Source organism: Heptranchias perlo, chromosome 20 (assembly GCF_035084215.1).
Source record: "Heptranchias perlo isolate sHepPer1 chromosome 20, sHepPer1.hap1, whole genome shotgun sequence".
NCBI lineage: Eukaryota > Metazoa > Chordata > Chondrichthyes > Hexanchiformes > Hexanchidae > Heptranchias > Heptranchias perlo.
This window is the reverse complement of record NC_090344.1, coordinates 11,805,671-11,817,985: the sequence shown is the minus strand read 5'-3', so window position 1 is coordinate 11,817,985 and position 12,315 is coordinate 11,805,671. Positions and strand designations below refer to the sequence as shown.

The 12,315-nt window shown below is 44.6% G+C and overlaps 1 non-coding gene across 1 annotated transcript; it reads left to right on the top strand.

Annotated features, from left to right (window-relative positions):
• The first annotated feature begins 531 nt into the window (after positions 1 to 531).
• On the top strand, positions 532 to 602 carry trnag-gcc (transfer RNA glycine (anticodon GCC)). Its single transcript has one exon. It is a non-coding gene; the product is annotated as a tRNA-Gly (tRNA).
• The last annotated feature ends 11,713 nt before the right edge of the window (positions 603 to 12,315 follow it).

The following is a 12,315-nucleotide window of genomic DNA, read 5'->3' as shown; positions in this document are numbered from 1 at the left end:
TGCAGCAGCTGGGTTGCACCTTTACTTTTCCAACCGTCTCAGTGCCATTTTTTTACCTTTCTCTGCTTGTGTTGCAGGTGAGATCAGCCTTCGCCGTTCAAGGAAGCCTGAGAAGCCCGTCGGGCACAACAGAGAGAGAAGAGACAGAGACAGGGAAAGATAGAGAGATGCATGCAAAGAAAATAAAGAGTATAAAAGTCAAGTTTTGCAAACTACCAGAATTTAAGTTACAGATTGGGAGAGATTCCTTCTCGGGTCTTGAAATCTTGCAAGAGAAGATTGGACGCTCAATTAAAAGTATCTCTGATGCTGGGAGAGAGGTAAATGCGGTCAATTAACTCCAATTAATCTATTTGAGCATTGAAGAGATCTTGAAACAGTTGGGTGTTGCGAGCAGAATTCAAACCTCGGCAGGAAAACCCAAATGGGGTTTTGAGACCAACGCTTGAACCACTCGGCCATCGCAGCTGCAAACGGCATGTTCGTTTAGACAGCATTCCATATAGGAGCATGCAACTTCTACAAAATCAAGCATTGGTGGTTCAGGGGTAGAATTCTCGCCTGCCACGCGGGAGACCCGGGTTCGATTCCCGGCCAATGCAAGATCATTTTGCATTTTGCACCAATGAGGAACTTCGGAACAGGATTGTGGTATTTGGTCCGTCGAGTCTGTTCCGCAACTCAATACGATCATGGCTGAGTTGTGACCGAAATCCCTGTACCCGCCTTCGTCCCATATCTCTAAATATCTTTGGTTCACAAAAATCGATAAATCACGGGTTTGAAATTAACAATTGAGCTCGCATCAACTGCTGTTTATGGAAGAGAGTTCCAAACTTCTCCAACACTTTGCTTGCAGAAGTGTTTCCTAACTTCACTCCTGAAAGTCTGACTCTAATGTTTAGCCTATGTCCCCAAGTCCTAGACACCCCAACGAGCGGAAATAGTTTCCATGTAACTACCCCATCAGTTCCTCTTAATATCTTGAACATTTCGATCACATCAACCCTTAATCTACTAAACTGAAGGGAATACAACTATAGTTTGTGTAATCTCTCCTCGTAATTTATCGCTTAGAGTCGAGTTATCTTTCTAGTAAATCACACTGCACTCCCTCCAAGGCCAATATATCCTTCCTAAGGTGCGGTGCCCAAAACTGAACACAGTACTCCAGGTGTGGTCCAACCAGAGCTTTGTGCAGCTGTAGCATAATGTCTGTTCTCATTCTCTAAACATATAGGCCACCATTCCATTCGCCTTTTGGAATATATTCTGTTCGTGTCCATGACCTGTTATTGATCTATGTACATGGACACCGAAGTTCCTTTGGAACTCCACAGTTTCGAATTTTTCACCTTTTATAAAGTATTCTGATCTATCCTTTTGAGGTCCAAAGTGGATGACCTCACACTTGCTTATATTGAAATCCATTTGCCACAGTTTTGCCCATTCATTCATTATATTAATGTCTCTCTGGAATTTACCAGAATGATACCCGGACTTCAAGGGTTAAGTTACGAAGAGAGATGACACAAATTGGGGTTGCATTCTCCAGAGTTTCGAAGGTTAAGGGGTGATCTGATCGAAGTTTATAAGATATTAAGGGGAACAGATAGGGTGGATAGAGAGAAACTATTTCCGCTGGTTGGGGGTTTTGGAAGTAGGAGGCACTGTCTAAAAATTAGAGCCAGACCTTTCAGGAGCGAGATTAGAAAACATTTCTACACACAAAAGGTTGTAGAAGTTTGGAACTCTCTTCCGCAAATGGCAATTGATACTAGCTCAATTTATAAATTTAAATCTGAGATAGATAGTTTTTTGGCAACCAAAGGTATTAAGGGATATGGGCCAAAGGCAGGTATATGGAGTTAGATCACAGATCAGCCATGATCTTATCAAATGGCGGAGCAGGCACGAGGGGCTGAATGGTCTACTCCTGTTCCTGTGTTCCTCTTCCTATATAATCTGCACTGCTTATAACGCTGCCCATTTTGGTGTCATCGGCAAACTTCCATATGTCGTTCCCTGTCCCGTCATCCAATATCAATGAGACCACCTGAATAGGGGGAGATTCACATTCAGCATCAATCTCTGCATCATCTTGAGACATTTTATTCACTTCACATGTGTTGCACTTTGGAAACTTCAGCACTCTGTCCTCTGGAGCTCAAACATGCACTTTAATCCTAAAACAGGAACACTGAAAAGATGTCAGAAGCCAATTGGTGAATTTTACACTCAACGTAGCTGAACAGCAAGAGCTTGTTGGGGATTTTACCCCGGGACTCTCAGATATTAATCAACCAAAGCCCCCGAAACAAGAATCATACATCTAGACCAACCAGACGCTGTTACTTACATCATGCAGCCAGTTTGAAGTGTCGCTGTCTCCCATAGCCGATCGGCTACCCTTTCAGACCTCTTCTGTCCATCCAATCTCGTTTTCTATTCCGGTACACAGCAATATCAAGTTGTACACTAACTATTTCCAGTCACCAATATTAGTTTCCCTTTACTAAATTGGTTTCGTCTCTACGACTTATATTATCAAGCAAGACGTTTCAGAATTAGTTGCTCGGAAACTACATTGCTTTGGAGGATACTGAGAGGTGTCGTTAAAAAGAGAGACCTTGGAGTGCATGTCCACAGATCCCTGAAGGTAAGAGGAGAGGTGGTTAAGGTGGTTAAAAAGATATAAAGGATACTTTGCTTTATTAGCCGAGGCATAGATTGTAAGAGCAGGGAGGTTATTCTGGAACTGAATAAAACACTAGTTCGGCTACAGCTGGAGTATTGCGTACAGTTTTGGTCACCACATTACAGGAAAGATGGGACTACACTAGAAATGGTACAGAGATTTACGGCGATGTTGCGAAGAGTGGAGAATTTTGGCTATGAGGATAGATTGGATAGGCTGAGGTTGTTTTCTCTGGAACCGACGAGGCTGAGGGGAGATTTAATTGAGGTGTATAAAATTATCACGGGCCTCGATAGAGTGGAAAGGAAGGACCTGATTCACGTAGCAGAGAGTTCAATAAAAAGGGTCATAGATTTAAGGTAATTGGTAGAAGGATTAGAGTGGTGCAGAGGGGAATTTTTTTCCACCCAGCGGGTGGTGGGGGTCTGGAACTCACTGCCTGAGAGGGTGGGAGAAGCAGAAACCCTCATCGGGTTTGAAAAGGACTTCAATATGCACTTGAAGAGCCGTAATCGACAAGACTACGGACTAAACGCTGGTAAGTTGGGTGATGCTGGATATCTCTTTTCTGACCGGTACAAACATGATGGGCCGAATGGCCTCCGCTAACGTAAATTTTAATGAATCTATGATTCTATGATATAATTGCCGTCTGTCTCGGCATGGTGATAATATACACTCTCCCATAAGTATACTTCAATCAAATTGGTGCTTTGTTTCACTGTGAGAGCGAAGAGATCTTAATGTTTACACATTGGCTGCAGCAGCGGGGTTGCACCTTTACTTTTCCCACCGTCTCAACCTTTCTTTAACCTTCTCTGCTGGTGTTGCAGGATCGATCAGCCAACGCCGTTCAAGGAAGCCTGAGAAGTCCATCAGAGGACAACACAAGAGACAGAGACAGGGAGAGATAGAGAAATGCATGCAAAGAAAATAAAGAGTATAAACAGAATCATAGAATCATAAAATGGTTACAGCAGAGAAGGAGGCCATTCGTCCCATCGAGCTCGTACCGGCTCGTTGTTAAAGTAATCAAGATAGTCCCATTCCCCCGCTCCTTCCCGTTAGCCCTGAATTTATTTCCCTTCAAGTATTTATCCAATTCCTTTTTGAAAGCCACCTTTCAATCAACGCATTCCAGATTATAACTACTCGCTGGGTAAAGAAATGTTTCCTTCTGTCGCCTTTGGTTCTTTTGCCAATCACCTTAAATCTGTGTCCTCTGGTTCTCGACCCTTCCGCCAATGGGAACAGTTTCTCTTTATTTATTTATTCCAACCCTTCATGATTTTGAACACTTCGATCAAATCACCTATTAACGTTCTCTGATCTAAGAACAACCCGAGCACGGGGTAAATGCGGTCAGTTAGCTTCAATTCATTTATTTGAGCATGAAACAGCTCTTTAAACAATACTGTGACATTATGGTAGCGCGGCCTCGCGGTCTAAAGTGTTAAATTTAGTTTCTATAGAGGCGTGGGTTTGAATCCCACTGCTGTTAGAATTTCTGCCAAAATTTATTTTGATCTGTTCACAGAAAACCCGATTGTAGTGCGATGGAGCAGAGGATGTGAAAGAAGCTGAAAGTGAAAGTGCAGATATTATTTTCATCACGGGGACAGGACACGTTTCCACAGGTAAGGGCCTCTCACCTTAAGATTCTTTCCAGCAGAGTAGGAGAGGTGATCAAAGTGACCGGGCTCTAGCAGTGCAATCAGTCAGTGCGCGGTCCTTATATGACCGTACAAGGTCGGGAAATGGCGAGGTTGTTCGTCGAGTCTCACCGAGATCAACGAATCCATTTCCTTGTGAACATTTCGAACGGAGCTGAACGTATAATTGAGTGTTCCAAAATGCATCAATTATTTGTATCGCCATGTGCATTATTTGTATCGCCTCTTGTTGCAATATCAGATGAGATGTTTAGTGTTATTAGTTTACAGGAGGGAGGCTGCGGTATTGGAGCCGCAAGCTATGATTTTGATCCATCCACAAATTATGGGATTTAGCTTGAGCTTTAACGCTGCGCGTTCGACCGCTCAGTCACGATACTTTCCATCTTGCGATCTTCAGGAGCTACTTTCACAGGAATAGAATTACTGCAAGCAAGAAGTCTACCCCTCAAGCACCAATGCTCGCACAGCAGCAGGATGCATGTGTCCAGTTGGAAACCTGACTGAAGGAACATGCAGTCTGACAGAGCCGGAAGTCCAGCAGATTGACTTTTGTGGTGAGCAGATGATGTGCCTCCTTCTTGAGAGTGTTTCGCCAATCCAGCTCAGAGTGGATTAAGCATTATAAATTCGGGTGGGACTGGAGCCACTTGTATAAGATGAAGTGGAGGGGGTTATTTCCCTTCCTTGACGAGCATTAATGATCCTGTTGCGGTTTTGCTGCAAAATTTCACTTCCCAGCGCCGAAATCACCGAACCCTGAACTAAAATTCAACGATGGTGAGATTCGGACACACAACCTTTGCAGTGATTGGAAGAAGTCCCACGTGCTACCCATGGCACCACAAATCGGCTATCGATTAGGTTATTTCACGTTACCCATATGCTGTTTTGGAACTTTTGCTGCGGTGCAGTAAGTGGTTCAAAAGCTCAGTGGGGATTCATAGCGCTCCTGAGAAATCGACACAGGGACGGTTTGTGCAATGCATAGTCCTCTCTCTCTCTCCCATTTGCTCACTCTCGCTTTCTCTCTTGAGCTCTCACTCTCCCCGTTTATCTCAAGAGGGCTCGAAAACAAGGGGTGGATGTTATGTTACAGCTGCACAGAGCTCTGGCAAGACCCCAACTGGAGGATTGCATTCAGTTCTGGGCACCCACCTCAGGAAGGATGTATTAACCTTGACGCTCGAGGGGCTGGATGGTCTACTCATGTTCCTAAGTTCCAATGAATGGAACAATAATTCAAGTATCGAGACCCTAATATATCAGGATGAGTGAGTGAAGAATGTTTTCTGTTTGAAGTACTGATTTCATTAATTGAATACTCCCAGTGTCCTACCTCATTGCAGCCCAGTCCGGACAAACTGCTCGCACAAAGTGGCATTTTCTGTGAGAACACGAAAGACTTGTTCAGGCCATGACAGTACCGAGTGCGGGCAGGCCTGCGCGTGAAATGGAAAATGAGGTGAAATACTCCAACAAGCAGCGGATGTCTCTGTTCCCATTTCCAAAATGCACGCACGCACGGGCCCATGATCCCCACTCACACTCTCCTTCCAATCTCACACACCTCGCTTTGGTTTGAAATCGTGTATGTTTTCACAATGGGATTTAATTTGAAGAAAGCAGTGCTGTAACAACCCGGGGATATTGAAGAGATGCAGTACAAGAAGATACATAAAAGGCAAATGATAACAATGACTGTTCTCACACTGTGAGCTACAGTTAAAGGCTGACAACATTTAAAGTCTCATGCAGCAGGTCCGGGTCCAAATCTTTCACGTGGCATCTCCTTCTGTTTCTGTCACTCCTTTTCCTCCACGTACAGTGGATTTGGAATTCCTGTGCGGCTGCATTGCGCATTTTCCAGATCTGCTTCGAGCGCAATTCACTCCAGTTCATCAATTGCACACATTAGTTTGATCAAGGGGAGAGGACACCTTTTCACAGACAAGGGCTGTTCATCCTATTGTTTTTCTAGCAGAGGAGGGCAGATGATCAAAGTAACCGGATTGGGTGGACTGTCCGTACAGGTGCCTGGTGGGCTCGTGGTTATGATTCGGCGCTTACACTGATATAATTAATTACATGAAACCAAATAAACTCTACGAAAAGAGCAATATTTCTTTAAACACCATTAACCAACCTATAACTTTCTGTTGCAGACTGAAAGACACGCTAACGAGGTTACCGAGTGACTGTCACAAGTTTAATAATGATTTGTTTTGTATGTGAAACGCTTTTCAGACTGCATTTTAGGAGACTGGTTGCACAGCTTGCTAAAGTAAAACATGCCATCATGTCGTGATCGCGGGTTTGATTGTTGTATGGTCTGATAAGGGGCTTTGTTTTGGGTTTTCGTAATTTTAAAATCCAAGCTTTACAATCAGATCCACAGACAAATTCACGGGACAATTTTATTGAATAGCATCCATTGCAACTTTACCCCTGGGCCGGAGAAACAAGTCTTTCTTTTTATTTTTCTTTCTCCGGTTTGCAGAGAAACGTTTAACTCGCGGCCTGTTCCCATTAATGATCGTCAGCAACAACAGAAAGACAGAGCGGGTCTGACCGCCCCGAGATGTGGAAAAAGGATCAGTTTAGAACAAATGCATCACATCAAATAGTCACCCGGCACCGAGAGAGACAAAACCAAGAGAAAAAGGCACAAGGTAACAGAGAAATAAAAACCAAATACAGACGATATAAATATTTCCCATCGTTGATGTCTCTCTGTTCCATCCCCAATCCTTCAGTGGTGGGGATAAAATTTCACTGCAAATAAATGCGAGAATCGACCCAAAGAAGAAGAAACTAAATAACCAAAAACTGCCAAACACTGGATTACACCAAAGACCTTTAAGTTTTCAGTCCAATGCAACCGCGACTGAGCTATTGGGACACCAAAGCAAATGCAACTTTTCGCCATTGTCTTGCAAGAAAATATAACCCAAGCGACGCCTTGCTGTTCATTACCGCACTTCATATATAAACACCACACTCATATATACCCAACCAGAGTCCATGGATAAACACCGCACTCACATACACACAACAACAGTTCATATATATAAACATCGCACTTATATATACACACCCACAGTTCATATATAAACATCTCACTCATATATACACACCCACAGTTCATATATGAACATCGCACGCATAAACACACACCCACAATTCATATATAAACATCTCATTCATATATACGCACCCACAGTTCATATATGAACATCGCACGCATAAACACACACCCACAGTTCATATATAAACATCTCATTCATATATACGCACCCACAGTTCATATATGAACATCGCACGCATAAACACACACCCACAATTCATATATAAACATCACACTCATATATACACACCCACAGTTCATATATAAACATCGCACTCATATATACACACCCACAGTTCATTTATAAACATCGCACTCATATATACATACCCACAGTTCATATATAAACATCGCACTCATATATACACACCCACAGTTCATATCTAAACATCACACTCATATATACACACCCACAGTTCATATATAAACATCACACTCATATATACACACCCACAGTTCATATATAAACATCGCACTCATATATACACATCCACAGTTCATATATAAACATCACACTCATATATACACATCCACAGTTCATATATAAACATCACACTCATATATACACACCCACAGTTCATTTATAAACATCGCACTCATATATACACATCCACAGTTCATATATAAACATCACACTCATATATACACACCCACAGTTCATTTATAAACATCGCACTCATATATACACATCCACAGTTCATATATAAACATCGCACTCATATATACACACCCACAGTTCATTTATAAACATCGCACTCATATATACACACCCACAGTTCATATATAAACATCGCACTCATATATACACACCCACAGTTCATTTATAAACATCGCACTCATATATACACATCCACAGTTCATATATAAACATCGCACTCATATATACACACCCACAGTTCATTTATAAACATCGCACTCATATATACACATCCACAGTTCATATATAAACATCGCACTCATATATGCACACCCACAGTTCATATGTCAATACTGCACTCATATATACACATCCACTGTTCGTATATAAACATCTCACTCATATACACTCACCCACAGTTAATATTTAAACATCGCACACCTATATATACAACGACAGTTCATATATAAACATCGCACCCACAAAAACAAATCGACAGTCCATCGATCAACATCGCACTCATATATACATACCCACATTTCATATATAAACATCGCACGCATATATAAACACCCACAGTTCATATATAAACATTGCATTCATATAAACTCACCCACTGCTCATATATAAATATCGCATTCATTAATACTCACCCACAGCTTATATATAAAAATCGCATTTTTTTTATTCGTGCATGGGATGTGGGCGTCGCTGGCGAGGCCAGCATTTATTGCCCATCCCTAATTGCCCTTGAGAAGGTGGTGGTGAGCCGCCTTCTACAACTGCTGCAGTCCGTGCGGTGAAGCTTCTCCCACAGTGCTGTTAGGAAGGGAGTTCCAGGATTTTGACCCAGCGACGATGAAGGAACGGCGATATATTTCCAAGTCGGGATGGTGTGTGACTTGGCGGGGTACGTGCAGGTGGTGTTGTTCCCATGTGCCTGCTGCTCTTGTCCTTCTAGCTGGTAGAGTTCGCGGGTTTGGGAGGTGCTGTCGAAGAAGCCTTGGCGAGTTGCTGCACTGCATCCTGTGGATGGTGAACACTGCAGCCACTGTGCGCCGGTGGTGAAGGGAGTGAATGTTTAGGGTGGTGGATGGGGTGCCAATCAAGCGGGCTGCTTTGTCCTGGATGGTGTCGAGCTTCTTGAGTGTTGTTGGAGCTGCACTCATCCAGGCGAGTGGAGATTATTCCATCGCACTCCTGACTTGTGACTTGTAGATGGTAGAAAGACTTTGGGGGGTCAGGAGGTGAGTCACTCGCCGCAGAATATCTCGCCTCTGACCTGCTCTTGCAGCCACAGTATTTATATGGATGGTCCAGTTAAGTTTCTGGTCAATGGGGAGCCCCAGGATGTTGATGGTGGGGGATTCGGCGATGGTAATGCCGTTGAATGTCAAGGGGATGTGGTGAGACTGTCTCTTGTACGAGATGGTCATTGCCTGGCCCTTGTCTGGCGCCAATGTTACTTGCCACTGATGAGCCCAAGCCTGGGTGTTGTCCAGGTCTTGCTGCATGCCGGATCGAACTGCTTCGTGATTTGAGGGGTTACGAATGGAACTGAACACTGTGCAATCATCAGCGAACATCCCCATTTCTGACCTTATGATGGAGGGAAGGTCATTGATGAAGCAGCTGAAGATGGTTGGGCCGAGGACACTGCCCTGAGGAACTCCTGCAGCAATATCCAGGGGCTGAAATGTTTGGCCTCCAACAACCACTACAATCTTCCTTTTTGCTAAGTATGACTCCAGCCACTGGACAGTTTTCCCCCTGATTCCCATTGACTTCAATTTTACTGGAGCTCCTTGGTGCCACACTCGGTCAAATGCTGCCTTGAAATGAAGGGCAGTCACTCTCACCTCACCTCTGGAATGCAGCTCTTTTGTCCATGTTTGGACCAAGGCTGTAATGAGGTCTGGAGCCGAGTGATCCTGGCGGAACCCAAACTGAGCATCGGTGAGCAGGTTATTGGTGAGTAAGTGCCGCTTGATAGCACTGTCGACGACACGTTCCATCACTTTGCTGATGATTGATAGTGGACTGATGGGGCGGTAATTGGCCGGATTTGATTTGTCCTGCTTATTGTGGACAGCACATACCTGGGCAATTTTCCTCGTTGTCGGGTAGATGCCAGTGTTGTAGCTGTACTGGAACAGTTTGGCAAGAGGCGCAGCTCGTTCTGGAGCACAAGTCTTCAACACTGCAGCCGGGATGTTGTCGGGGCCCATAGCCTTTGCTGTATCCAGTGCACTCAGCCGTTTCTTGATATCACTGGGAGTGATTAGAATTGGCTGAAGACTGGCTGCTGTGATGGTGGAGATATCGGGAGGAGGCTGAGATGGATCATCCACTCGGCACTTTCCTGAAGATGTTTGCAAACGCTTCAGCCTTGTCTTTTGCACTCACGTGCTGGATTCTGCCATCATTGAGGATGGGGATGTTTACACAGCCTCCTCCTCCCGTTAGTTGTTTAATTGTCCACCACCATTCACGACTGGATGTGGCAGGACTGCAGAGCTTTGATGTGACCCGTTGGTTGTGGAATCGCTTCGCTCTGTCTATGGCATGTTGCTTCCGCTGTTTAGCATGCATGTAGTCCTGAATTGTAACTTCACTAGGTTGGAACCTAATTTTTAGGTACGCCTGGTGCTGTTCCTGGCATGCTCTTATGCACTCCACATTGAACCAGGGTTGATCCCCTGGCTTGTTTATTAATGGTAGAGTGAGGAATATGCCGGGCCAAGATATTACAGATTATGCTGGAATACATTTCTGCTACTGTTTATGGCCCACAACACCTCATGGATGCCCAGTTTTGAGCTGCGAGACCTGTTCTGAATCTATCCCATTTCGCACGCTGATAGTGCCACACAACACGTTGGATGGTGTCCTCAGTGCGAAGACGGGACTTCGTCTCCACGAGGACGGTACGGTGGTCACTCCTACCAATACTGTCATGGACAGATGCATTTGCGACAGGTAGATTGGTGACGACGAGGTCAAGTAACTTTTTCCATCGTGTTGGTTCTCTCACCATCTGCCGCAGTTCCAGTCTGGCAGCTATGTCCTTCGGGCCTCGGCCAGTTCAGTCATCAGTGATACGACCGAGCCACTCTTGGTGATGGACATTGAAGTCCTCCATCTAGAGTACATCCTGTGCCCTTGCTACCCTCAGTGATTCCCCCAAGTGGTGTTCAACATGGAGGAGGATTGATACATCAGCTGAGGGTGGGCGGTTGGTGGTAATCTGCAGGAGCTTTTCTTGCACTTGTTTGACCTGATGCCATGAGATTTCATGGGGTCCAGAGTCAATGTTGAGGACTCCCAGGGCCACTCCCTCCTGACTGTATATCACTGCACCGCCACCTCTGGTCGGTCTGTCCTGCCGGTGGGACAGGACATGCACAGGGATGGTGATGGAAGAATCTTGGACGTTGGCTGAAAGGTATGATTCTGTAAGTATCGCTATGTCAGGCTTTGCTTGACTAGTCAGTGGGACAGCTCTCCCAATTTTGGCACAAGTCCCCAGATGTTAGTGAGGAGGAGTTTGCAGGGTCGACTGGGCTTGGTTTGCCTTTGTCGTGTCCGGTGCCTAGTGGTCCGATGCCGGGTGGTCCGTCCGGTTTTATTCTTATTATGACTTTTATTAGCGAGGTTTTACAACTGAGTGGCTTGCTAGGCCTTTTCAGAGGGCAATTAGGAATCAACCACATTGCTGTGGCTCATTTATACTCACTCACAGTTCACTCATAAACATCGCATTCATATATACTCACCCACAGTTCATATATAAACATCGCACTCATATATATATACACCCACAGTTCATATATAAACATCGCTCTCATATATAAACTCATTCTGTTTATAAAGCAACAGCGCGCTCATACACCCACACCCAGTTTATAGTAGCAGATCGGTACCGATCGCCGATAGAGCTCTCAGATTCCGAGAGTCCGAAGGAGCAGCGACCGAACAAATTCTGGATCTCATCCTAAACACAGACCGGTCGATCCACCTGTAAAATTACATCGCACTTGGATATCAGGGAGGGTAATGGTTTCTGAGAATGTATCAGGAAGCCTAATGGCTTCTTCGTGGCGATCCATCGGGGCAAGGGGATCTCAGAGAGGGGAAGGGACTGTCAGAGGGTATCAGAGAGTGCAAGGGGATCTCAGAG